Below are 20,396 nucleotides of genomic sequence, written 5' to 3' on the forward strand. Positions count from 1 at the left end.
AGTTCTTGACACCTTTGATAAATCATTCAGTAGTAGTGTATGTTGCAGTTGTTCCTATTGTTGTTGCATTCATGCATCCTTTGAATCCCATCTAATTCTGGTTATCATTGGCATTCATTCCTAAAATATTCTTTTCTTTTGAGTTAAGAATACTATTCTTCCCACATCTCGAACCAACTTTCTCTTCTACCATTTAATAATTCTCACTCAACACATTGGAAGACTTCTCTAAAACTCAATCCTCAATTTGTTTTCCTCTTAACTCAAGGCTGAAATGTGATTTTTATGGAGATTTTTCCCACTTATGTTCTAAACAATACTTCATTCCAAAATTATATTGGGGTTGGGGATATAGATCAGTTTGAAGAGTGCTTGTCTTGCATGCACAAGGCCCTGGTTTTGATCCCCAGCACCAAAAAATAAATAAATAAATAAATAGTAAAAAATTAATAAAATAAACTGATCTCTTTGGAAATATAGTTAACAATGGTGAAATTTTAAAAAAATGTATTTATATTCAGAATTGCATAAGAGCCATTTGACTAAACATTCTAGTATCAACTTAAACCCAACTTAATTCTGTCATTTCTTTCAACCTCCACCATTCTACCAATAACACTTCCTCTTTCTTATAGCATCCAACAGTCTAGGTTTCATTCTACCTGTAAGATATCACACTTGTTTGTGGCCTAATCTCTTTGATATTGGTCTTTTGAATCCTACAATCCTGCCTGTGTGACAGTCTTAGAAACTGGTGACAGGAAACTCTTTCTACATGAATTGCTTGCTACTCCTCTGTTCATAGCCTTCAGTGATTCGTTGGTTGTTATGAGAGATCATCCACATTTCTGGGTCTGCCACTCAAAGTAGGCTTATCACAATTTGTCTTGACAGGGCAATACTGTGCATTAATTGGACTTCAGACTCTGAATACAGATTAGCATACTTCAAATCTCAGCCAGTGGCATAAACTTGAGAACACTTTAATTTCTCCCAGCCTTTGTTTTCACCTGTAAATTGTGGAAGATAATGCACACTACTTGCAATGATGGCCAGATTAAGTAAGGTAGATTATGCACCTCATTCATAGTAACCACACAATAAATGGCAGCTATTTATAGTATCAAAGACACAATTTCCACTCCGGCCATTAGATCTGAGATCTTGCCTGGCACAATTTGGCTTAGTGACTTTCCTCACATAACCCCCCTACAACATGTTATGATTCCTGACTCTCTCTTCTATGTAATCAGTCATGATTTCATTGTACCTCCCCACTGGAAGCCTTATTGATTTTACAATGAATGAGTTCTTTTTCTTCTGCAATCATTGAAAAAATAAAATGCTGATTCTTAGCAGATTCCATGCTATGTTACTAGTGGCTCCACAGCATGCAATTGGTCTCTCCAGCCAGAGTTGAATCTTCTTAAGGACAGGAGGAGGTGTCTTTTCTTTCTTCCTTTCTGTACTTTATATACTAAGTGACCAGTTCACTGTATTTCATCAAGATATAAACACAGGAGGAGGAGTCTGACTGGCCAATGGGGACATAATTCTGATATTAGATGTGCCAACTGCATCCTTCTGGTATATCTATTTTCCAATTTCTGAATTTATTATGATATATAAGAAAAAAATCAGAGTAATTTTCTTTGTGAGATTATGTTTCTTAAAGAGAATGTTTCCATAAAACGAGGCAGTAATAACTTCTTACAGTCCAGGCATTGTGGGACAATCTCATTTTCACAGTTGAAGTCACAGAGAAAACATGCATGTACATGTGTACACACATAATCTGAACTAGCTCACAAATAGTGTTTAGTTTTGAACACACTGATTTATACCAAGCATATTACTTTTGACACTTCCAGCATCTGATCAATAAAAAGCTTAAGTTGAAAAGACACATTTCAAGTGTGGGGGAATATGTGACTATTGAGCCTATTATCATTTCTCTCTCTCATAGAAAGGAACTGCCAAATATGGCTTGAATTTTTATTATGTGCCTCTTCTAGTGCACTTTTCATTCAATTTACCAGGTTATAAAAAGGAAAAGATTACTAGAAGCAGTGAAGAATTTCCTGACAGTGGATACACAAAGTAATTATCTTAAGTTATTTTAGTATATTTTTGCCAAGTTTGTGCTTCTTTGAGGTACTTCTATAAGAATTATATAATAATTCTATAATTCTAAATTACAAAGGCAGCTCTATGAAGTCTGTCAAGCCAGCAAATAATAAAAATAATTTTAAATCAACACTTTTAATAAGATTTTTTTATTTCCTTAGAGTTTCTAAAAAAATGTTGCATAGCAAGTAGAGTATTAACAATAATAGTCAACACATGAAGACCCCACTATTTTTCTAAGAATTTTTTATGTATTGACATAGTTAAAAATAACAAATATTATATTTTTTATGCAAATTAAGACTATATACATTTGCAAGATCATAGGGTTATTTGTATCATTCCCAGTTTTATTATTGCATATATTTAATGTATATTTATGAACAGTAATTATGTAGTGTGCTTACACTTGTCTACTCTTTGCCCTGATTCTCTGTTATTTTAATTCATTTTAACATCTGTATTTTAAAAGCACTAAAATTTTTGTAATGTCATATATATAAATATGCACACATATATACACACATATATAGGGAACTCATGTTCATATACATGTGTGTATATGTGCACATTTACATACATACACATATGATGTATATGTGTGTACATATGTATGCACACATGAATTCATTAGAAATTCACTTCCAATCTAGGTGTAGTATTAGACACCTACAGTCTCAGCACTTGGGAGGCTGAGGTGGAAGAGTTATTTGAACCCAGGAGTTTGAGACTTGCCTGGACAACATAGGTTAGGGTTAGGGTTAGGGTTAGGGTTAGGGTTAGGGTTAGCAACATAATAAGACCATATCTCAAAACACACACACACACACACACACACACACACACACACACACACACATTCCAAGGTTGGTTTTGAAGTGGAGACAATTTACTTGGCTATTTCTCGCTTGTTACCATGTGTTCCAAATGTTCCAGTCATCCCCAGTCCCTTTGGCACGACTGCTATAATATGCCTATATAGTGTCTCTGCATGATCTTTCCTTCTCCCTTCATTTTAGTCCTTTCAATTCCCATCTTCTCCATGAAATCTACTCAGATATTTCAAACTTCACGTTTTCTCTCATGCAAAATCCTATACTTGCCATTATTCTTACACAGTCATCACAAGTACTTTGAAATCTGGTATGGCACTTAACTCTCTCTGGGACTTAATAATTAATGCTTGTTGATTGTTTTACTGAAGAATAAGCATTCAGTTCCTTTGAATTCTCCATATTTCTATTTCATAAAAATACAGCCTTACAACATGTACATTATTATTACCAAAAGGAGAAGAGGTAAAGAAAACAGATCATGTTCTAGGTACATCAGTAGGGACAGCACATCCTTATTTTTCCTAACAAGGATGCCAAATTAGCATAATTATTTCTTAAACAATATCCAGTTAAAATATGTCTTGAATGGATAAAATATTTAAGTAGTAATGCTATATAAATTATTTCTCCCACAAATAAATAGAACTTAGCAGGTTTTCTATATGTAGGCTTTACTTTTTAAAAGAATGTTTTCCCAAATTGCACCAGGACAGGGATTTGCTTTTCTCCTAGGTGAGTCATTTTTTTTCATAATGATTCATAATTCTCCTTTACAGAGTCCCTTAAAATAAGAATCTCTTTTATGAGAACAGTTTTGAGGGGAAAACACTTCTGTTCATTTCCCATCAATTGCAAATTGGTTCAAAGTGGTTTTAGAGGTTTGTGGGTTTGACATCATCCTTAGTAATAGATAGAAAGACCAGTGGGGGGGAAAAAAACCCACAAACTTCCGCATGCTAAATATCTTGCTATGTCCTTCCTGTACTTCCTGGTGCAACACCAGAGCATTTTAATGTACAGAGGTTCTGAAGATATCCTTTTATAGGAACCTTTTAGAAAGGGCATAGTTGGCATTATTAATATGAAGTACCTAGCCAATAATCATGTCATATGCAGAACAGTGTCCAGAAAATCTGGGGTTTTTTTGTTTGTTTGTTTGAATTAGGCATCTTGTCACTTGTGTTTTCATTATAATACTGAGCCATATTGTGCAAAGCATGGGTTGGCACACTAAACCATGGGCTAAATTCCTTCCTTTTCTACCAGTTTTGTAAATATGCTTTCATTAAAACCTAGATACATCCATTCATTTACATGTTGTCTATAGCCATTTTCACAGTATAGAAACATGGTTGAATAGTGTAACAGAAAACAGATAACTTACATCTGAAATAATCACTATCCAGACCTTTATATAGAAGGTTTGAAAATTCTAGCATAAAGCATATTGTGTAAAATACTTAATGTGGAATTTTCTTAATGAATGCAGGTCATCTTTATTCTTATCAAGCATTTTGAGAATCAATAAAAAGTTATATGATACTGAAAATGAATGTTTGTATTGAGCTAACTAGTAAGTCTTACCAAGTATTTGCAACTTTGCTAAAGTTTAATATTGTTGTTTAATTATCATTATTATTGAAGTTTATTGAACGTTTGTGTTAAGCCGACCTTATATGCAATGTCATATTTATTTCACAAAGAAACACCTGTGAGGTAGGTGCTGTTACAGTATAATCTCAATTTTTGGAGTAATAAAACTGAAGAGTAGAAAGCTCAAGTATCTTGTCTGAATATACACATTTAGGAATAGAGAGGGTAGGTGTTAAAAGCCAAATATACACAAATCTGCAATTTACAGACAGGGGAAATATATAAAGGATTATAGAACACCCAATGTCTGTATGACCCTGAAGCTTTTCAAAACGCTGTGCTTATTTTGCAGACAAAACATGTGCATCGTAACAAACACTCCTACAGTGACCATGGTGGGTCCTATTCTCAACACACTGCAAGCTTACTATTCCATGTGATCTCTAAGTCAGCCTTTTGAACTGAGATGTTATTATCTACCACTTTATACAAATGAAGAAATGAAAGTTCAGGCTGCTTGTCCAAGGCCACACAGTTAAGGTCCAGCACAAACTCTGGCTGATCACAGTACATAGTTCATGGTGCTTTTGAATTCCTTGCTCTTAAATATAAATAGTCAAGAAACATTAGGTATTTAAGAAAATAGTTTAGCATGAAAACAAGCAAAAAACACAAAAAGAAGAAGAAGAAGAAATTAAAGAGACTGAAGAGAACATTTTAAATACCCACAATTATTATCATATTGAGAAAATAAGAAAAGAAATTTTATTTACAAAGCACAAATAACATGCAATATTTTAAAGGGGAAGATACAAACATGCATTTTCAGTATTATATACCATTTTATTGATTCTAAAAATGCTTGATAAGAACAAAGATGACCTGCATTCATCAAGAAAATTCCACATTAAGTATTTTACACAATATGCTTTATGCTAGAATTTTCAAACCTTCTGTATAAAGGTATGGATAGTGATTATTTCAGATGTAAGTTATCTGTTTTCTGTTACACTGTTCAACCATGGTTCTAAACTGTGAAAATGGCTACAGACAACATGTAAATGAATGGATGGATCTAGGTTTTAATGAAAGCAAAGAAATAGGATTTAGAAAACAAAAGTCTGATGGCAAAACAAAGTAACAGCAAACAAATAATAACAGAAGTAAGGAAATGTAAATAATAGAAATGGGCAAATCATATCACAATATTAAAACTCTCAATAGGTATTAAAATGTCAATAATTAACTTAAATAATTTAAGGACATTTTTTCAGAACTAAAGGACACAGCTTTGTAAAATAAGCAGGGCCTATTGAGTGAGTGATCAGTTCAGGGAACTTAGGATGACCCACTCCAGCAAACATCATCATTAAAATTGACAAAACAGGACATGAAGAAAACTGGAACACTTCCAAAGAGAGAGAGAGAGAGAAATAAGCTTATGTATAAAATATTCTATACCTGAACAATTTACAATTTCTCACCAACATCAGAAGCTTGAAAAAGTGAAGCCAGCGATTCTTGATTTGTCTACATGAATTATAAATTTTGAAGGCAGTGTTAAAGCTATTCACTAGGATTTTTGTATTGCCAGTTTTGCTTTTTGTATCTAACAATTTTGCCTTAGCTATTTTAATACTGCTTTTCCTGTTATAGAAAGCTTTATCTGTCATTTCTTCATGGTTTATTGTAGCATATTTTCCATTATATACTCTTTTTGTGCCTTTTTAAAAATTATGTATTGAATCCTACTTTTATATTAAGAAGGTCACTCCTTTCCTGCAGTTTTGTACATTTATCTTTTAGAGATCTTTGCAACCTCATGATTTTCAACAGTTATTTTATTTTGGAAATGGGTCTTATGAATACTAAAAATATTTGAACATATCAAAACATATTTTTATCAATATCAAAAATTTTAAAATATTCATACAGCTAACATACTCTTTCAGTTCTCACTGTGATAAAGATGAGAACTTTAGCTTTATGTTTTACAATAAAGTTTTTTTCATTTACTTCTATGCAATAAAGAAAAAAGCAAACTTTGAAATAAATTAATGGATGATAAAAAAGAGATCTCATTGTTTTAGAGAAATGATTCTTGAAGTAATGAAGATATACTATACATTTCAGAATTGTTTTTAGATGGTGTTAAAATTCTTGCTAAACAACTCTTGTGGTAGTTTAAAAGACAGATGATAATTGCTTGACCTGAGGTAGCTGGGGTGGAGAGTTAGAGATGATTAATTATATAAAAGTCTAGAGAAGGTAGTGGTGAAAGCTGGTGTAAATGATGTTGGGTTTCTATTGTGGGTAACAGAGAGATGACAATGGCATGAATTGTCATAGTAAATAAAAGAGAAAGATAATTTTTTCCATATGTTTATTTGAACTGTCTCAGGAAACAAATTTACTCTCTGATTTCAAATCATTCATCCTTCACCATCCATGATAGAGTGGCTCCGGGACCCCTGTGGTTACTATGACCCTGGGATGTTCAAATATCTACACAAATGGTATAGTATTTGAGCACAACGTGTGTGCATCTTCCTGTTTACTTTAATGTCCGAATTCCTTATTAATGCACAATACAATTACATAGTATGTAAATAATTATTGTAATGTATCATTCAGTAAATAATGATGATAGAGAAGTCTATGTATGTTCAGTATAGTTATGATTTTAAAATATTCTTAATCCATAGTTGTCTGAGTTATCTGATATGAAAACCATAAATAGAGCATCCCAACTGTGGAGACTAGCAAAAAAAAAAAAAAAAATAGATCAGTCTTAGAGTACAAGTTTCCTACAGTCCTGCCCTGACCTCATACATATATTTGGTAATTCAGATTTTACCTGACTCCTGACTGATCCTGTTGTTATGAACTTTCAATGATCCAGCTCATTTTAGGCTTTTCTTCAATTCCAAGGACTGGGGTGCTTTCTCTAATCCTCAAAGTCCATTGAAAAGTTCATGTTATTTGATCCCTGCTACAGTCTGACTATTTGTTTTCCCCACCCAAATATATATGTTGAAAGCCTAACTTCCAAGTTGATGGCATTAGGAAGTTGGACCTCTAGGACGTGAATAGATTATGAGGTTAAAACCCTCATAAATGAAATTAGTGCTTTATAGAAGATTCTCGAAGGAACATGCTTACTCATTTTGGCATGTAAGGAGATAAAGTGCCCTCTGTGAATCGGGAAATAACACCCCACCTAAGACCGAAACTGCCAGACCTTGATCTTAAACTTCTCAGCTTCCAGAACTGTGAAACAACTACCGCCAACTCTGGCCAATGTGAGGTAAGAAAAATATGTACTACAAAGACTGAGTGCGAGAGCCAGAAAACCAGTCTTAAAAGAGAGTTAGACTTCAGAGGAGGGTTGGTACTGAGAACCACAATCCACAACCAAGGAGAGGGCTTATTGGAACGTGATGTCTGTTTCTGCCACCTTGGGTTTGAAAACCATTGCATCTGCTAAAGCAGAGATTTGAAACCACCACTCCAGGAATTCGATGCTATTGTTGCCACTGTGTTTAGTATCTAAACTGACCTGCATCTCTTTCTCCAGGTTCAAACTCCCTGAAGGAACTGTTTTGTAGGCTGTGAATAGGCTACCTACTCATGTCCTTGATGGCAGATATGAAAATGGAGATGATTACCCACTTTGGCTCCCTTAGTGAAGGCAGGACACAGCAACCCACTAAATTAGTTAACAAATATTTATTGAATATATATACTGTGTTCCAGTACTAGAAACTGGGGTACAGTAGTAAACAAAACCTGCAAAAATTTCTTCCTTCATAAACTTGGAGGGAATAGTGTAAGAAAGTTTTTTGACATGACTTTGCTTAAAGTTTGTTTTCTGATCTGCTATGAATCAGTTTTTGCAAAGATCCAAAAACTAGCCAAATGATTGACTGGTTTTCCGAAATCTATGCTTCCTTACGAATTTAAATCAGCTGTGGAGCTTGAGCTGCTAACAATGGAGAAGTCCTAAAAGTTTGGGAAGGCTGAAAAGAAGCTAAAACTCCTATTTAAAATCTAAGATAAGCATTTTCAATAAGTTTAGCTTTCCCTACTCCAGGTCTCACTTCACTCCTATGCTTTCATTTAACCTGCATGATATGATTAAAATTTCCACAAACCAGAAGGATTCCTCTTTAATCTTTGACAATTTTTGGTTCTAATTTTGTATGCAAAGGCACTCAAATATTCTACAAACAACTGGTTCATATCTATGTAGATTCTAATCTAGGGCTTCCTATGAGAAATGTCCCTACCTGAGGCCATTGTTCACTCAATATCCAAGTTGGAGAGAAAAATACAATTGGTTTGTTAATAAATTCATAACATTCAGTTTCAATTACATAAATGAAAGGGGTGAACACCTAAGATGTTTTATAAAGAGTTGCTAATCCCATTCTCCTATAGAGCAAAAGGAAACTGAAAGACTTGATCCTAACGTCATAATGATAAATTAATGATAAATGAAGTATCCCACAGAAGAAGTAGAATGAATGAAGTAAAATGAATTAGATAATAATAATACTTTAAGCACCTAAAGTGTAAGTTATTTCTAAAGGCAGAAATATAACCAAACCAACATGGATATCTTGTCAATATAGGAAAAAGCATTCCTTCTTTGAAATAAGTTACAAATGTGTTTCCAGAAGACAGTCTTTCATCATTCTTTGTTTCAAGACAGGTCTTACAAAAGGCCTCAACCTAATGTGATGCCAAACCTCCAAAAAAAAGAAAAATGTTTCCCAGGTCCAGAAGTCAAAATGACAGTAGAGGCTCAAACTGTGACTAAACCATGTTATGGAAGAAAATATCCGTCTCCTTGGAAACCTACATGAACCAGAATTATCACTCCTTAACTGGGGAAGATATTTCTGTACAACTCATAAATTTTTACCTGTGGTAAAATATGTTGAAAACCGTTACAAGCTACCAAAAATAAGGAAAATTTTAAAGCTAATTTTAATTTGTCAGCAAATAATTACAAAGAGCCAACATTAGGCTAGGAACTGTTGTAGCTGAGTGTACATCACTAACAAAACCAAGCAAATCTTTGTTTTCTGGGGCTGACAATCTCCCAGACAAAATCTGGGAGAACAGATTTTAAAGCCAAAATAAAACATATAAGTTACATTGTCATATATTTAGGTGCACGGGGGAAAAAATATAGCAAATGTCAATGATCAGGAACCTGAGTTGAGGGGTGCTACATTAGGTAGGGTAGAAATGGAAGATGGCTCAGAAAAGAGAACAATGGAACAGAGAATTGTAAGATGAAGGAGGAAACCAGAAAGCAGACCAAAAATACGTCTATAGGGGACAGACAGAATAGAACAGGGGAAAGCTCTGCAACACATGTGCATTTTGTGTGTGTGACACCAATAGAAATTGTGAGCCAGTCAGTGTAGCTCTAGCAGAGCAATGAACAGCAGGGACACATAATGTGGGCTTGAGAAGTACAGGGCCACAGCACCAAGAGTTTTGTAGGCCACGGTAAGGCCTTGGAATTCTAAGTAAAGTGGAAAATAAAGCCAGAGAGTTTCAATAGCAGGCAAAATAATCTGATTTTATTTTAAAGGAACTGCTCTGAGGCTCCTGCACAGGAATGTGAAGGATCCCCTAACATGTGAGGCTATACCCATAGACAATGTTATTTGCTACTTAGTTGTAATTATTTCTTATTATTTAGTTAATTTTGTTGTTCTCATTTATACATTTTTAGCATGATGTATCCTAAAGCTTATATGATATTCTATTGATGCCAGCAATAAAGTGAAATACTAGATTTTTTTTTTTAAATTGCCATTGATGTAATTATTTTCTGTCCTCCAAAAGTCTTGTGTTCAAACTCTAGTTCTGATCTGACTTTTTAAATAGCAAAATGTCTGTTATCTGAAGGCTTCATCTCTTAATTTGCACTTCTCATAAATCTTGATAGCAATGAAAAGCATTGTCTTTGCATTCAACCAAGAAAAAATTTATCAAAAGCTTAGATGGTTTGCAAACTGAGAGGGAAAGAATAATGGGATAATGTACATGGGAGGGATACTCATATATTTTATTTATGGATTAAACTCATTCAAAACACAAATTAAAATTGAAACTTAGAGACCTAGATTTAGGATGGAATCCTGGAATGAACACACAGGTAAAATAGGATTGGTATGGAACTTGGGGCATAGACAATAGCAGAGAACTGGAACTTAAAACCTAAGTAAAAGTCCAACAAGAGCATCAAATCACAGAGGCCAATTAGTAGGTCAGATTACAAACAAGAGGCACAAAAACCATACAGATCTCCAAACCAGTACAAGAAGATTTTAAACTGGTGAGGAAAAATCCCAGATTTGAATGAGGTTCCTGAGGATTTAGGGCTTAGCTGCAAGGCTTTCATAGGTCACCTTTGGAGTTAGCCTAGGTGGAGTGGAATTACTGAAGGCACTGAATAGACTAAGATGGACTTGACAAAATAAAATATTCAGTTATGTATTCAGGCCAAGTAAAATATTCAGAATGCAGTAGACCTTTAAATCCCCAAGGCAACATGACTTTGAAAGGAGGAATATCTTCATGTGGATAAACACTCCCTATTGATGAAATGGTGATTCTCTATGACTGCAACTGAATCATTGAAGGCAATCAAAGTATAAGATGAAAGTTGTATTTCTCTGCTTCTCTCCTATTTAGCTACTCCCACACCAGCATGGAATGTGTTTGGCAATGGGTGCTTCATCAAAAAAAAATAAAATAAAGACAAGATCTAAACTCCCTGTAAGTATATGTGACATTAAGAAAAGAGGTGAGTAGTCTGAAGATATCACTAGGCAGAGAGGATTTCAATGTTTACTAGCCCCACAACTACAGGTCAAAACCAGATTCATACAAAATTATGAAAGTCCTTACCTAAGTCTTTTCTCAAAGTCCATCTTTGGACCAGAAGCATCAGCATTACCTGGAACTTGTTAGGCAAACTATTGAAATCAGAAACTCCAGGGAGTAGATTCCACACTTGTATTTTAACAAGACTCTCAGGTGATTCTGACTTAGTAGATTTTGCAACCTGCTGCTTTGACCAGGCCTCCTGTAGGCTAGAGTCAATGCAGTCTCAACCAGCACCATTTTCTGAGCACAAGCTCAGCACAGGAGAGCGGGTAGTAGAAGCCCCAAACTACAATTTGAGGAAATCTTTCACTATTGTTAGTCTTATAAATCCAATGACTTGCTGCATCACTGACACATCTACATGATAGTCTCTTGGGTGATGCAGGTAAAAATGGACAAGTAAGCAAATAAACACAATATTAACACATTTTTTAAAATGGACTATTAAACTGCATTGCATTTACATAGTAGAACTAGGTCATATTTGACTGTTCTCTACATACAAGGAGAAAAACTAATTTACAAAATACCCAAGAGGACTCCATTTCACTGTGCCAGAAGTACACACATGCACATCTGTCAAAAAACCTCTAAAAGACAAATTTCAATTCATATAAAATCCTTAGAAGGGTCCATTATGCTACTTATTTATTTGAAATTATTTTACCCATTTCCTTCCTTCAGATTTAAAACACACTAAAAATGCACTTACAAAAAGAGAAAATAGTTCAATCTAAAAGAGAGAAAACCTTCTTGCAATTACAGCAAATGTCCTCAAGGAAATGAAACATTAGCAAATGAAAAGGAACAAGAAAAAGGAAAGAGATGGATGGAGTTGTACTAAGAGAAGTGCTTTCATGAAGAACTTCGGAAAACTAAAATTTCATTTCAACCTGGTATGTTTGATCTTCATGGAAAACAAATGTTATTGACAGCTAACCACAAAAATATTTGGCAATGTGGTTAATGTGAAACTCTGGATTGGGTGAAGAGTCAAATGTGCATCTGTTAAAAATTTTTATTTATTTTTAATTTTAGGCAGAAATATATATTAGAAACATGTTAGAAATCTAAACTAGAAACTGAACAGTAACTACTCTGAAAACCACATGAATAATCATAGAATTTTAATATTGGAAGGAGTAATAATGGTCACAGATTCTAAACACCCAGTCTATGCAGAAATCCCTTTTCTGCATCTGTAGTAACAGGTCCTTAAGCCTTTGGTTGAAGATTTATAGGGAGAAGAGGCAGATCTATTTCCCTGGAATAACATAATCATCAGACATTTTGTCTGAACTTTAGTTGATATAGTTGCCACAATGTGTCATTTGATCAACAATAACCTCAGTTTAGGATCCTCGAAAAGTTGGTCACAAGTGTGCTTTATTATAATACAATAGATGATATTAAAAGAAGATCCTGTCTGCGTATCTTCCATTGCAGTGATTCACTTTATATTCATGCAATTCTGTCATAAATGGTTGTAACTTAGGGGTGTATATGTGGCTGCTAGAGGGTCGCTGGTGTTTTAGGAACTCTAATAAATCACTTGACCCTAAAATTATCTTTGATGAAACTATATTTTAGTGCAGCACTCATCTAACACCATGAAATATGAGATATTTTTCACATATTAAATTTCCAGAAAAATAAAAAAAAATCCTATTAGCAGTATCATCAAACTATTTTAATGGCTCTCATTCTAAAAGTAATAGCATGTCTGTTAAGTGAGCAAATAACCAACCTGCCCTATGAAGGCAATAGGACCTGCTAGCTACCTTGCTTAGAAACACCAAGACATTAGGTCAGAAAAGGACTTATATGCTGAGAAGAATGCATCATATGTCATCATTAAAAGCTACTGTGCTTTTGTGATAGGAAGGAGCATCTTTGTCTAATAAAAAGGGTGTAATAAAAAAATTTTACAGCCTTAAGTGAGCAGGCCTTTTACAAAAAAAGAAAAAATGAAAGAAAGAAGAATGTACAAGCAAAAGTCAAAGCAACAACAAAAACAAACCCTTTGGTACACAGAGATAGACTTAGGGGAAGAAATAAACCATTTTGTTTAAGGCATTTTGGAAGAGCAAGTCTAAGACCTGTGGCCTTGCTCTGTTAGTTTCAATACCAGTGAGATTTAAATAAATGAATGTATTCATTAATTTATTATATCATTTATCCAGCAAGGGCCAAACACAAATCTAGTTGCCACGGACACAGCAGAAAACAATTCCTAGGGTCTAAAGGCTCCTAATCAAATCTTTGGGTAAAATAAGATTCCAGGAATGTATTTATATGAACACTGTCTCATACTCAACCTAAGAACCCAAGTACATAGGAGGAGATATATTAGAAAACCAGTCTCACTGGCATATTGGTTGTGGATCCATAACTGAGGATGGACATATAAATGAAAAATGTTATAATTTTGGTTCTCACTGTGGCACTGGCAGGAACCTGAACCAGCAGAAACATCCGTGCTGCAATGAAGAATCATCCTCCCTCACACTGTCATCCATCAGCTCCCATGCTGTTTGAGAGGAAGTGACTGATAGCAACAATGGACCAATTATTTTTCTGACTGCTTAGTGTCTGAAAATAGTACTAACCTCCTTTTGAATTGAGCAAGCATCTGGACGTTTTGGACAATGGCAGCTGGTGGCCAGATTTCTCAAAAAGAGATAGACTTACTATTAATAAATAATGAAGGATTGATGTCTAATTGGGAAAAAAAGAAGTAGTTATATATTTATAGAAATAGGTGAATTAGTGGGGTGGATGGTGGAAGTTGTTACTTCAACATGAAGGCTGCTATGTACCAGTCACTGTGCTAAGAGTTACACGTACGTTATTTCTAACCCTCCCAGCAATTCTGTATACTAAGCCAGACTTTTCTTTATTTAATAACTCATGCAATACCACAGAGCTTTCTAATAGAAACTTAATGATATTATAAACCACAGATGGTATATCTTCATAGTTCATGGCTACCTCTTGTTAAACCAAGAAGTTTTATTACACCTAATGTAACTATATTAAATAAAAGCTTCTCAAAAGAAATGAAAGCCTTTTTTCAATGACTCAGCTCATCACTTTGAAGTTTGCAAAGATTATTATAGTTTAATATTACACATGCAGTTCTGGCACTCAAAGATATTTGAAATTGTTTTTGATGATTCACAAATTATTTAACCCTTTCTCACCTCTTCCCCACAAAAAAAGGGTTTCCTTATTATGTGTGTTTTAAACAGGTATCTACAGAAATCTGTCCTTTCTTGATTCTGTCATTCTGCATTTCTTCTTCTTTTTTTTTTAATAGTTGTTGATAGTCCTTTATTCATTTTACGTGGTGCTAAGAATCGAACTCAGTGCCTCACACGTGCCAGGCAAGTGCGCTATCGCTGAGCCACACAGCCCCTGCATTTCTTTTCAACTATAATGATTACTGATCTCTGGAGGAGAAACCTAGTTTTCCCTAGCAATTTTGATATTTTTATTTTATTTTTTATTAGTTGTTCAAAACAGTACAAAGCTCTTGACATATCATAGTTCATACATTTGATTCAAGTGGATTATGAACTCCCATTTTTACCCCGTATACAGATTGCAGAATCACATCGGTTACACATCCAGGAATTTTAATAAATAGCTACTAGATATTGAAAGGACATGCATTAACATAAGATATGATGGGAGAGTAGAGGAAACTCAAACTTTTGGGTGACCTCTATGATTCACATGATTCCTTCAAATGCTGTTGTCCTGAAATATCAACAAAGAGGTGAGGCCCCCAAATGAATACATAAGATTCCCCATAGCTTGCTTGCTTATTATTTATTTATTTATTTATTTATGTATGTATTGCAGATAGAACACAGGGACATTTTACCATTGAGTTACATTTTTACCCCCTTTTTATTTTTTGTTTTCAGGCAAAGTCTTGCTAAGTTTCTCAGGGTATTCTTAAATTTCTGGTCCTCCAGAAATTTAAGAATAATAAATCCAGCCTTGCAGCCTTGCAGCCTTGGCTTTGGCCTCCCAAGTCCCTGGAATTACAGGTGTGTACCATCATCACGAGCTCCTCCACAGCTTTTTTTTTAAGCTTTATAGTTATATATCCATAGTAGTTGGATTTATTCCAACAAACTCATACATGCATGGAAATCGACTTCAATTCATGATCCCCCTCCTTCCCTGCTATCCTCTCTCCCCTCTCCTATTTTCCTTCCTTACACCTAATAGACTTCCTTTTGCTTGTCTATTAATTTGATTTTGATTGGTTCCTCATATTATCTTGTTCTTCTCCCCCCACTTCATTTATTTTACTCTAGCTTCTTCATATGAGAGAAAACATTCGACCTTTGAGTTTGAGTTTGCCTAATTTCACTTAGCATGATATTCTCTATTTCCATTATTTATTGGAAAATGTCATAATTTCTTGTTTTTATAGCTGTATGGAACTCCTTTGGAGTTTGGATATATATATATATATATATATATATATATATATATATATATATATATCTCACAATTTTTAATTCATTCAAATATTGATTGATAGATATTGATGAAATCCCCATATAATACCAATGATATTCTTCACAGAATTAGAAAACACAATAATTAAATTCATTTGGAAGAAGAAGAGACCCAGAATATTCAAAACATTACTAATCAAGAAAAGTGAAGCAGAAGTCATCACAATACCTTATCTGCAATTATACTACAGACCTGTAGTAGCAAAAGAGCAAGGTACTGGTATCAAGATAGACATGAAGACCATCTGGGTTGATTCCATAATTTAGCTATTGTGAATTGTGTGGATACCAACATTGAAGTGGCTATATCGTACTACTATGCCGATTTTAGAACTTCTGGGAAAATGGCAAGGAGTGGAATAGCTGGGCCTATGGTGGTTCCACCTAGTTTTTTGAGTGATTGTACTAGTCTGCAGTTCCACCAAAAATGCACAAGTGTAACTTTCCCCCCATAACCTGACCAGCATTTATTGATGTTTGTATTTTTTATAATTGCCATTCTGACAAGAGTGAGATGAAATCTTAGTGTAGTTTGGATTTTCATTCCCCTGATTGCTAAGACATGTTGAACATTTTGTCATAAATTTGCTGGCCATTTGTGTTTCTTCTTTTGAGAAATTTCTGTTTAGATCTTTTGCCCATTTATTAATTGTTCTCTCTCTCTCTCTCTCTCTCTCTCTCTCTCTAAGTTTTTGAGTTCTCTATATATTCTGGACATTAACCCCCTATCAGATAGGTTGCTGGCCAAGATTTTCTTCCATTTTTAGGCTCTCTCTTCACACTTTAATCTTTTTCTGTACAGATGCTTCTTAGTTTGATGGCATCCCACTTATTAATGCTTGGTTTTATTTTTTTCTGCTTTGGGGGTCTTGTTAAGGAAATTGGTGCCAGCAGTTGTAAAGTCTTGATCTAATTCCTAAGTCTTTGATCCATTTTTATTTGAGTTTTGTTCAGGGTGAGATATACAGTCTAATTTCATTTTTCTACATACACTATCCAGTTTTCACAGCATAATTTGTTCAAACGGTTATATTTTCTCCAAGGTATACTTTTGATATCTTTGTCAAATATCAGATGGCTATAGGTATGTGCATTTTTTTTCTGTGTCTTTCTATTTCATTGGTCTTCATGTCTGGTTTGAGGCTAATACTCTGCTCTTTTGCTACTACAGGTCTGTGGTATGATTTCAGTTGAGGTATTGTGATGCCTCCTGCTTCACTTTTCTTGCTTAGCAATGCTTTGGCTATTCTGGGTCTCTTATTCTTCCAAATGACTTTTAAAAATTGTGTTTTCTAATTCTGCGAAGAATAACATTGGTATTTTATGGGGATTTCATTGAATCTGAATATTGCTTTTGGTAGTATGGCCATTTTGGCAATATTATGTCTGTCTATCCAAGAACATAGGATGTTTTTCCATCTTCTAAGGTCTTCTTCAATTTATTTCTTCAGTGTTCTATAATTTTCATTTTAGAGCTATTTTACCCCCTTGGTTAGATTAATTCCCAAATATTTAATTTTTTTGAGATTATTGTGAATGAGATGGTTTTCCTGATTTATTCCTTCACTCAATCACTGCCTCTTGTTTTCTTATTCTCAATTCTATGATTTCAGCAATGATCTTAATTATATCCTCTCTTCTACTGGTTTGTGGGTTAGTTTGTTCTTCTTGTTCTAAGGCCTTGAGGTGAATCATAATCTAATTTATTTGGTATCTCTCTAAATTTTCGATGTAGGCACTCAGTGCTATAAATTTTCCTCTTAGAACTGCTTTCTTACTGTCTCAAAGATTTTGATATGTTGTATCTCTGTTTTCATTATTTTTAAAATTACTTAATTTCTATTCTCATTTGTTCTTTCTTTTTTTATAAAATCACCATGTGTTGATGTGCTTTCTATTATTTTTCTTGCTGTTGATTTCTAGCTTCATTCCATTAAGATCTGATAGGATACATGGAATTACACCTTTTTATTATTTTTTTTTTTTGTATTTGGTAAGGATTTTCTTAGTCGTCTAGAATAGCATCTATTTTGAATAAAGTTTCATGCCAGGTTGAGAAGAAGGTAAACTCAGTTTTGGGGGTGAAATATTCTGTAGATATCTGTTAGGAACCATTTGATTTATAGTGTTGTTATATTGAAGATATCTTTACTGATTTTATGCTTTTGTTGTGGGGGGGGCAGGTACCAGGAATTGAACCCAGCAGCACTCAACCACTGAGCCACTTTCCCAACCCTATTTTGTATTTAAGTTAGAGACAGGGTCTAACTGAGTTGCTTAGTGCCTTGCTTTTTCTGAAGCTGGCTTTGAACTTGTGATCCTCCTGCCTCAGCCTCCTGAGCTCCTGGGATTATAGGCCTAAACCACCATGCCTAGCTGATTTTATGTTTTGATGACCTATCTATTGGTTATAAAGTTCCATTGAAATCCTTCAGTATTATTGTGTTGGAGCCTATGTGGAATTTAGTGTCATGGAGTATTTTTTTTTTCATGTACTTGTATGTGTTAATATTTGGGACATAAGTGTTTACTATGGTTATAGCTTCTTGTTGGATTATTTCCTTTACTAGGATGTAGTGACTGTCTTTGTCTCCTCTGATTTATTTTTGCTTTATCAGATCCGAAAATAGCTACTCCTCTTTATTTTCTTGGATCATATTCCTGGAATATATTTTGTCATCCTTTTTACCTTCAGCCTATGGTTGTCTTTGCCTTATAAGATGAATCTCTTGTAAACAGCCTATAGTTGAATCATGTTTTTTGATCCATTCTACCAATCTGTGTCTTTAAATTGGGGAGTTGAGACCATTAACATGCAATGATAGTATTTATATGCATTTGTGGTTTCTAGCCATTTTGGGTTTTTGCTATACTTTATTCTGTCTTGATTTTCATTTAGTATAGTTCCTCTGCATGTAGTTTTTCTTTGTGTATTCTTTACGGTGATAGCATGGTACTTATGGATTCTTTTACTTTTGTCTTCTGTGTAAAGATTTTATTTCTCTGGAAATTTGAAATTGAGCTTTGCTGTTTTTATTAAACTTAGCTGTGAGTCCCTTTTATCTAGGGCTTGGAATAGCTCATTCCAGGACCTCCTTGACCAGATTGCATGGTCACTGTATATTCCCAACAGTTTTTCTTTTCAATTCTTCCTGAATTATTGCTGATAGAGCAAGGGGTGAGGGGTGTTAACCCCTTCTAATTTTCATTTTGCTGTCTGAGCTGCCAGTTAGAGTGGCATAAGATTGAAGCTGTTTGATATAAACTTTAGCTTCCCTTCTCACCACTGTGAGGTATGATGGTTTAGGAAGCAATGTCATTTTGTCCAGTTAGACCAGTTTGCTCACTCCCAGGCTCAGGAGTCTCCCCCTGAAATCCAATTGTGGGGTAGAGGATGCAGATATTCCACTCAGTGCTGCCCATGAGCACAGCTTTGCCTGGCTTAGTTCCTGAGTGTCTTCACACCTGGACTCCTGGCCTGCTCTAGCTGGTTGCATTGGACACCCAACACAAAAAAGAAGCAAGCAGGGCTCTCCTTGCCCTTCTAACTGGAATCCCCCTGCTTATGGTCTACTCTCCACCTGTTGTTCTCACATTCCACCATGCCAAGCCTAGATCACTAGATAAGTGCTTGCCAGGATATTCTGGCTGTGTTTGCTTTGGTTTGTTTTTTTTCCAGATCTCCTGGGTTTTACAGATGCCTTAGCAGCATGCTTTCCCCATAACAGTTGCCACTTCTGCTCTCCTTGGCCAGTTGAGATATAGAGCACACGATTCTGGTATCAGTATGCTCTGCAGCCTCTGGATCAGCTATAAGATTAGGCAGCATTTCTTTTATATCAGGTATCATGTGAATCAAGACTGTGATTCCTCTTCCTCTGCCTGTGGTGTATCCACACCCTGGCACCTGTGGAGCTGTGCATTAGCTCCAATGTATTCTTTCTTCTTTGTTTATTGTCCCCAAATTTCTGAGTGCAAAAACTGATTTTAGTGTCTAATATTCAATTGTAGTGAAATCCCTCCATCACCCACCTGGCTGAGATGAAACCTGCTGCTTTGATTTGGCAAAACAGCACAGCCTGAAATGAGCTTCCTGTACTCTACCATCTTCCTTTCCTGCACAGCTTTTTATCATAATACATCTACTTATCTTTTAAGGTATTTTTTATGATAACAGTAGAGAATGCAAAATAAAATTTATAAAGGATCATGTCCACGATTTTTAGTGAAAAATTATTTCTTTACATGAATCTTGAAATATAATAATATCCACATTGTGTGTGTATGTTCTGTGAAGTTTCTGTTTGTATTTCAGCTTTTTTGAGGTGTAGTTAGCAAAAATTATTTATATTCAACATGTGCAACATAACATTTTGATATATGCATATCT

This window comes from Urocitellus parryii, chromosome 8, assembly GCF_045843805.1.
Source record: "Urocitellus parryii isolate mUroPar1 chromosome 8, mUroPar1.hap1, whole genome shotgun sequence".
Lineage (NCBI taxonomy): Eukaryota > Metazoa > Chordata > Mammalia > Rodentia > Sciuridae > Urocitellus > Urocitellus parryii.